This window comes from Triticum dicoccoides, chromosome 4A, assembly GCF_002162155.2.
Source record: "Triticum dicoccoides isolate Atlit2015 ecotype Zavitan chromosome 4A, WEW_v2.0, whole genome shotgun sequence".
Taxonomy (NCBI): domain Eukaryota; kingdom Viridiplantae; phylum Streptophyta; class Magnoliopsida; order Poales; family Poaceae; genus Triticum; species Triticum dicoccoides.
The window spans coordinates 636,519,110-636,526,517 of record NC_041386.1 but is presented as its reverse complement, the minus strand read 5'-3'; the positions used below and the strand labels follow the sequence as shown (position 1 = coordinate 636,526,517).

Here is a 7,408-nt window from a genome sequence, read left to right as displayed (position 1 = left end):
ATCTGCAGACATATGTCACGCCACACGATTCTCAAAAAGAAAAAAAAGACATGTCACGCCATGATGTTCGCGGTTTTCCAAAAGCTGAGAGTATCCCACCGCCTCCCCCACCGCGACCGCGAAGCTAGGGTTTACGGCCGCCTTGTCAGCCCCTCTACCAGAGGAGGTGGAGCGCATGGCCGGCCGCAGCAGTGGAAGCGGAGATGGACACTGACCTCTCACGCCAGGGCTGGGGACCCAGCTTCGAGTTCGCGTTCGATTCAGAGCGCTTCTTCGACAAGATGCTTCGGATAGAGATCGTCTCCGGCGGCGGAGGATCCCTCCCGGAACCGGCGTGCCACCGCGAGGAGGAAGGTGCGTAGACTGCCTCCCTATCCCTGGCTGGGCGGTGGATGGATTTAGCTGTTGGTAATCATACGAATCTCTTGTACAATTTGCAATCCATTTTCGATGCTTGGGGTATTGTTTTTCTTTTGTTTTTTTAGAGGAAAAGGGCTCAAAGCCCCGGTTCCAATTGGATTACCAAAAGAAACCAGACAAGATTCAGTATGTTTACAACAACGCGGGGGAGAAAACAGCACACGCGCTGCCCTAGCAAAAGCACCAGACTGAGCCCACAGGGCCTCTGTCGCTATTAAACTGAATGTTACGAAGCAAAGCAAAACACAGGGGAGCTACAAGCCAATACTAAGCAATCACTCGCTCGCAGTCCCTCTTGAGCACTTCTTCAGTCCTAGCCAGGATCCGGCCATAGTAGGAGGGGCGGGGATCTTGCCATCTGTTCCAGCTTCTGCACCATGATCAACACTTTTCCTTTGACAGGATCTGAGCACCGAACTGCCCAGCTGTCTAAGGTAGCAGCTATCCTCCTCCACAATACCTGCATCCCAGACCAGGAGGTATGATTGAAACACATATCATTACGATATTTTCATAAAGCCCATAGGACAGCAGAGTGTAAAAGACAATCTGCTAGGTGATTTTTATTAAGGGACCACCATTCTAGCATGTCATTAACAGACATCCCAGAATGGTTGTTTGAAATGTCCCCAATCACTCTCCAGAGCTCCAGCGAAACAACACAATCAAAAAACAAATGCTCTACAGTTTCAGGATCACTACAGAAAAGACAAGAAGCATTATCCACTGTTTGTCTTTTCTGCAGATTATCCCTAGTCAATAGTTTGTTATTAGACATGAGCCAAAGAAAAATGTGAATGTGAAGAGGAACTTTGATATTCTAGATGGCTACACTGTTCCCAGGAGAGACCCCTCTAAAGTTGATAATGTTGTAAAAGGACTTGACAATGTATACACCTTTAGAGACAAAATCCCAACAAACAGTGTCTCTCTTGTCCACCAGGACAGTATTTTTGACATCATTGAAAAGATCATTCCACTCAGCTAACATATCCGGAGAAAAACATCTCCTAAAAGTGATTTTCAGGTTTGTACCATCCCAGGCCTCACATAAAGTGATGTTCTCCTCATTGGCAATACTATATAGATTCCAATACTTCGTGGCTAGGGTGGTATGCCCTATCCAACGGTCTCTCCAAAACCTGATACTTTTACCATCTCCTATTGTCCAGGAATAGCCTATTTTTGCAGCTTTAGCAGCCCATAGGATTCCTTTCCAAAAGGGGAGAGCACCAAGATTAGAGCAAGCAAAAATATTAGGATTATGAGTGTTGTACTTGGCATCAATGACTTGTTGCCAAATCTTGCCCTGATCTAAAAAATATCTCTTAACCCATGAAGCTAATAAACACAAGTTCATATCTGCAATATTAGGGACACCAAGGGCCCCCATGTTGTTTTTGTTGAGCCACACACCCCCAGGAAGCCAGGTGATATTTGTGGTGACCCTCATAGTTATCCCAGAAGCAATGAGCCAGCTGAGAGTTAATCAACTTAATGGCCCACTTGGGAAATTTAAAAATACCCATGAGGTAACTAGGTATAGTGGCCAAGCAAGTTTTCACTAAAGTGAGTCTCTTGCCAGAGGACAGTAGTCTGCCCCTCCACCCAGCTCCCTTTTTAATGATCTTGTCCACAGTTGGCTGAAGTTCACATTTCTTCAGCTTTCTGTGATGGAGAGGGGCTCCTAAATATTTAATGGGGAAATCACTAATTTTACAACCCAGAATTTGAGCAAATATGTTTGCCTCCTCTCTATCTACATTGATGGGAACCAGTTCACATTTATGAAAGTTTATGCGCATCCCAGAAATTTGCTCAAAGCAGGATAATAACCATTTAAGGTTTTTGGCTTGAGCAGAGTTATTACTCAGGAATAGAAGAGTGTCATCAGCATATTGCATACTAATGACACGAGTTGGATTGGAGCTAGGGAACAATCCTTCTAGGATGTTATTGCTAGAAGCTTTAGCAAGAATTCTGGTAAAGACATTAGCTACTAAATTAAACAGAAGGGGGGAATAAGGGCCCCCCTGTCTGACTCTTTTACCAGTTAAGAAGAAATCACTGTTGGTATTATTTATATTAACCCCAACAGATCCTTTATTTAGTAGAGAAGAAACCTTCTTCATCCACCTAGGGCTAAATCCTCTCTTGCTCATCATGTCAAGCAGGAAATCCATGTTGATCATGTCATAAGCTTTCTCATAATCTAGTTAAAAAATAAAACCAGATTGTTTACTGAAGTACACAGAGTGAATAATTTCATGAGCTATGATTATACTCTCAGCAATATATCTGCCTTTTATGAAGGCAGTCTGATTTAAAGAAATTAAATCTCTACAAATAGGGCCAAACTTATTAGTGGCACACTTGGCAAAGATTTTGAAGCTGCAATTGATCATGGAAGAGGTCTAAACTTCTCTATCTTGCTAGCATCAGCTTCTTTAGGAACTAGGGTTAATAATGAGAAGTTGAGTCTATACAAATCTAACTCATCATTCTCCCAATCACGGAATAAAGCAAACAGGTCACCTTTAATAAGGTCCCAGAATTGTTGATAAAATAAAAAGGAAAATCCATCCGGCCCAGGGGCTCCTTCTGCATAAGAGCCGAAGACAACCTCTTTAATCTCTTTTTCAGAGAAGGGGGTATCCAGGATGTTGTTATGCACATTCGTCACTTTCTCACCATCTCCCCAAAAGTCATCTTTCAGGTCGATGTTGATTTTCTCTTGGAAACCAAACAATTTTTTGTAATAGATTACAACAACTTTCATAATATCTTTATGTTCGGTCACATTACCTGAATCTCCTTCTAGCATCAGAATTTGCTTCCTCCTTCTCTTCTGATTTGCTATAGCTTTAAAATAACCAACATTCATGTCTCCTTCAAGTATATCCCTCTCTCTGGATCTCTGCCTGGCCTTGATTTCTTCTTTCCTCCAAATATCCTCTAAATCACCTGCAATTTTTTTAATTCTGCTATTAGTGTTGGGGGAAGGAGGGTTAGTTTCAGAAAGAATATCTAGGCAGTTATATTCAGCCACCAGAGCTTGTTTCTGCCTGTTTTGAACAGCCTCATAATTGGCCATCCAGCCTTTAATGGCTTTTCTAGAATTTATAATTTTGAACTGCCAAATATCAATAGCCTTAGTAAAAGGACATTTGGCAGTCTAGGCTTTAGTAAAAACCTCCCTAAAGCCCTCAACCTCCAGAAACCATTTTTCAAATCTAAAATGTTTAATTTTGGGAATGTGAAAGGCACAGGTATTCAGAACCAGTGGGGTGTGATCACTCCCCAATCTAGGAAGGGCTTTAAGATGAACTCCAGGGAATTCAGAGGCCCAATCAGTGGACATGAAAACTCTGTCAATAGTAGCCATCACTAGATTGTCCTAGTTGTTCCCCCAAGTAAATTTCCTACCATTAATTTTTAACTCAATCAAGCCAAATTTATTAATCCAATCATTAAAGAGGTCAGCCCAGTGCTGATTTATAGCACCAGAGCTTTTTTCACTAGCCTCTCTAATTAAATTGAAATCTCCACCTACCAGGGTGGGACCTGCCCAGCCAGCTAAAATGGAATGAAGTTCATTAATAAAGTCCATCTTAAACTGGTCATATGCAGAGCCATATACAGAAATAAGTCTCCAAACAGAGTTATCTTATTTGTTCCTAATCAGACAGGAGATGCAGTAGTTGTGTATATCACATTGGATAATGTCAAATATATCTAACTTGCAACCCAACAGGACCCCTCCTGTAGTGTTTATAGCAGGCAGCCATTTCCAGTGGAAATTGGACTTGGGGTCAAAAGCTTCAATTTGCAGAATAGAGAAATCTAATTTTTTGGTTTCAGAAATACAAATAAATTCAAGGTTGTTGGCTCTAATGAGCTCTTTTAATTAGTCCACCTTATAAGGACTGTTAAGTCCTCTTATATTCCAGAAAATACCTATCATTTACAATCAAAATTAATTTTTCTTCTTCCTTTACAAGAAGAGTTTTTATGAACCTCTATCTAAGGGGAGTCTGAAGTAGGGAGCTCAGTATTCTGAGCCCCCACTTCTTTCTCACTGCTATTCCCAAGAACAGGTTCAGCACCCATAAATTCAGCACCAGTAATATCTATACTGTGGGGTAAAAATATATCAGGATTATCAGAATTAAACTTGGTAATTCTATCTAATTCCACATGCTTAATAATGCAAATGTTATTCCGAATGTTATCACTGCTGTTGCCCAGGCTAATCCCTGAACATTCTGCAGTTTTTATCAGAAAATCATTATCAAGACATGCAAAGGAATTTTGAGTACCTTTCCTCAACATAGGTTTTTCCAAGTTTTTGATTTGCTTCAACTCTTGAGATTTTTGGATAGCAGGCCTGTCATCCTTTTTGATTCTGGTGCTAACCCTGGAGGCCACCATAGGGCCCCATTTCTATTGAGTACTAGGTTTCTTTTGAATTTCAGATTTAGATCCAATAGCAGCAGCTTCAAATTTCTCCAGAAGTGGGCCACCCAAGTTGACATCTTGATTCTTCTTTGCCACCTCCAAATAGCTTTTGGTCCTGGGGGCACCTAATAGCTTGGAGGAGACCATATCAGAGTCATTGGCAACTGGGGTAGGGGTGGAGCATTTATGAACAGTGCCACTGTGTCCAGCAGTACTAGATCTGTCCTTGGTAGCTTGATTGCTATTTCCAGTGTCCATATCCTCTCCAAGCAAGTCATCTTCACTGGTGTCAAACTCCTCTTCAGTGTGCTTTTTCTGTGAAGAATTATCATCAGGTCCTGGAGGTATATCTGATTGACCACTTCTTAACTCAGCTTCCACAGAGAATTTCAGCAAATATAGCTTATGGTTTATCTCCACCACTCTGTCTCTAGGGATTTTAGTAGCATCTCTCACAGCAACCTGAATGATCACCTTCCCATAGAAGCTCCTGAAGATGGTGTGCCAGCCTATATTCACAAGGACCCCAAGCATAGTAGCTACCTGAGAAATAGTACTCCAAGAGATCCATTTAGGGGGTATTCCTTCAATCACCACCCAATTTTCCTCCAGATAGTCATAAGCTGGCATCTCTCCCATCCAATCACTTAAGGATATAGTTACACCCTCCTTCTTCAGATTAATGGAAGGATATTCCACTAGCTCCTTGATCTTTTTATTTGGAGGGAACCTTACAATGAATTTCTTGCTGTCATACTTTCTGATCTGCCAAGGCCAATTAGTCTTCCACATCTCAGAAAAAGCAGACTCCTAGCTCTGATTCAGTTATCTCTCCTTTTTCAACTAAAACTAGACCCACATTCCCAAGGTTCAGCCATTCACTGTCTTCTTTAACACTAGCCTCTATGTGGAAAAACCCCAAACCATTATTGGCACTCCCCCAGTACATAGCTGCAGGATATGGTTTGTACCAAGTAGGGCAAGCATCCATGTGATGTCCAGGAGTTCTGCAAATGAAACAAGCCTTGGGGATGGGGCACATTCCCACAAAATGACCAGGTTGTCCACAGTTGTAGCAAATTGCACCGATGTATTTTGGATCAATATTAAAAGAAGAAGACTCTTCACTGTTAGAGCTAGTCTGCACAGCAGTTTGCCTGTTCTTCTGATTTTTCTTCTTTTTGCTCTTGCCAGGCTCTGATTGGCTACTCTGCACACTGCTCCTAGTGGAGCATCCACTCCCTACATACTGATTCTGCTGCATCTGAGGGTTGAAGGGCTATGGAAATACCTGCGGGGGGGGCATGTACTGGAATGGAAACTGTTGTTGATTAGGCCACTGAGGCATTTGCATCTGCTGCATCTGTGGGTTCCATCCACCTTGGTATCCATAGACCTGCCCACCAGACTGCATCATGGCTTATGCAGAGCCGACCGGAAACAAAGGGGGCTTGGCGTAGATCGATAATGGGGGAGCAGACTGCACCGTCTGAGGAACCGGCGGCGCAGCCCCCACCTGCTCCGACGACGAAGGAGCAGGAGGGCGACCAGAGCGGCCTCTCCCCGAGCCGTATCTTCCACCCCGACTGCTGCCATCCCGACCTCCTCCAGCCATCTTGACCACAGCGGCAAAGGGGATCTTGCCCAACTTTCTAGCCTAGTAATCTCTAGAGAATGAGAACTGTTTTGGAGTTGGTAATCGATCTGACCTTCCGGTCGGGTGGCAGTCAGCTTCCACGAATACTCCACTAGCAAATTTGTCTTTCTGAATCCACACTAGGTTGGAATTTCTGGATCTCTCTCGGGTCGTACGAACCCTAGCCCGCCCACGCTCGGGCTCCAGCAGCAGAGCCAAAGGAGGAGACGCCTTTTGAAGAGGCGCAACCACCTTTCTCGCAAAAGGCATGGGGGCAGAGCCAGCGGGGTCCGCCGTCCTCTCACTGACCCGCAGGGCCCTCCTGGCATTGACACTCCGGCCTCCACCGCGCCTCATCGGCGATTTGAACATCGGCGGAGGGGAAGCATCTCTTCTGAAGCTCATGGGCGAGCCGGGAGGAGTGGCGACAACTCCAGGGCTCAACCCAGCGAAGCCGGAGGCCAAGTCGAGATCCCCTGAAGTGGGGCGCCTGCAGGGATCACACCAAGCATGCTCTCCCATCTCAATGCTCTACGAGGATCGTCGGACTTCGCCTCTGTCCTCGCCCATTTCACAAAATCCGCCGACATGGAGTTTGGGTATGGAGGCATCCTCTGCCTCTCCACCACTGTAGCCTCGTCGTAGATTCGCTTCGCCAGCAGCCTCTGGTGCTCTTCTTCTCGCAGGCGGCAGGAATCTGCGTAGCTGCTCGCCGCGGCTCGCGTGACTGGATCTCTCGCCGCCGCCACCGCCTGATATGCCGCCTTCCACTCCTGAACCCGCCAGATCCACGCCGCCGTAGCATCGCGAATCCTTGTCGCCCGCTCTACCTAGCTTCGGCTCCCCGACGCCATGGAAACAGCCTGCGGGATCGGAGAGATCAATCTCACCAAC

The 7,408-nt window shown here is 44.9% G+C and overlaps 1 pseudogene; it reads left to right on the top strand.

Annotated features, from left to right (window-relative positions):
* Positions 1–203: 203 nt before the first annotated feature.
* The window catches only part of LOC119283927, a 10,371-nt pseudogene continuing 3,166 nt past the window's right edge, over positions 204–7,408 (top strand).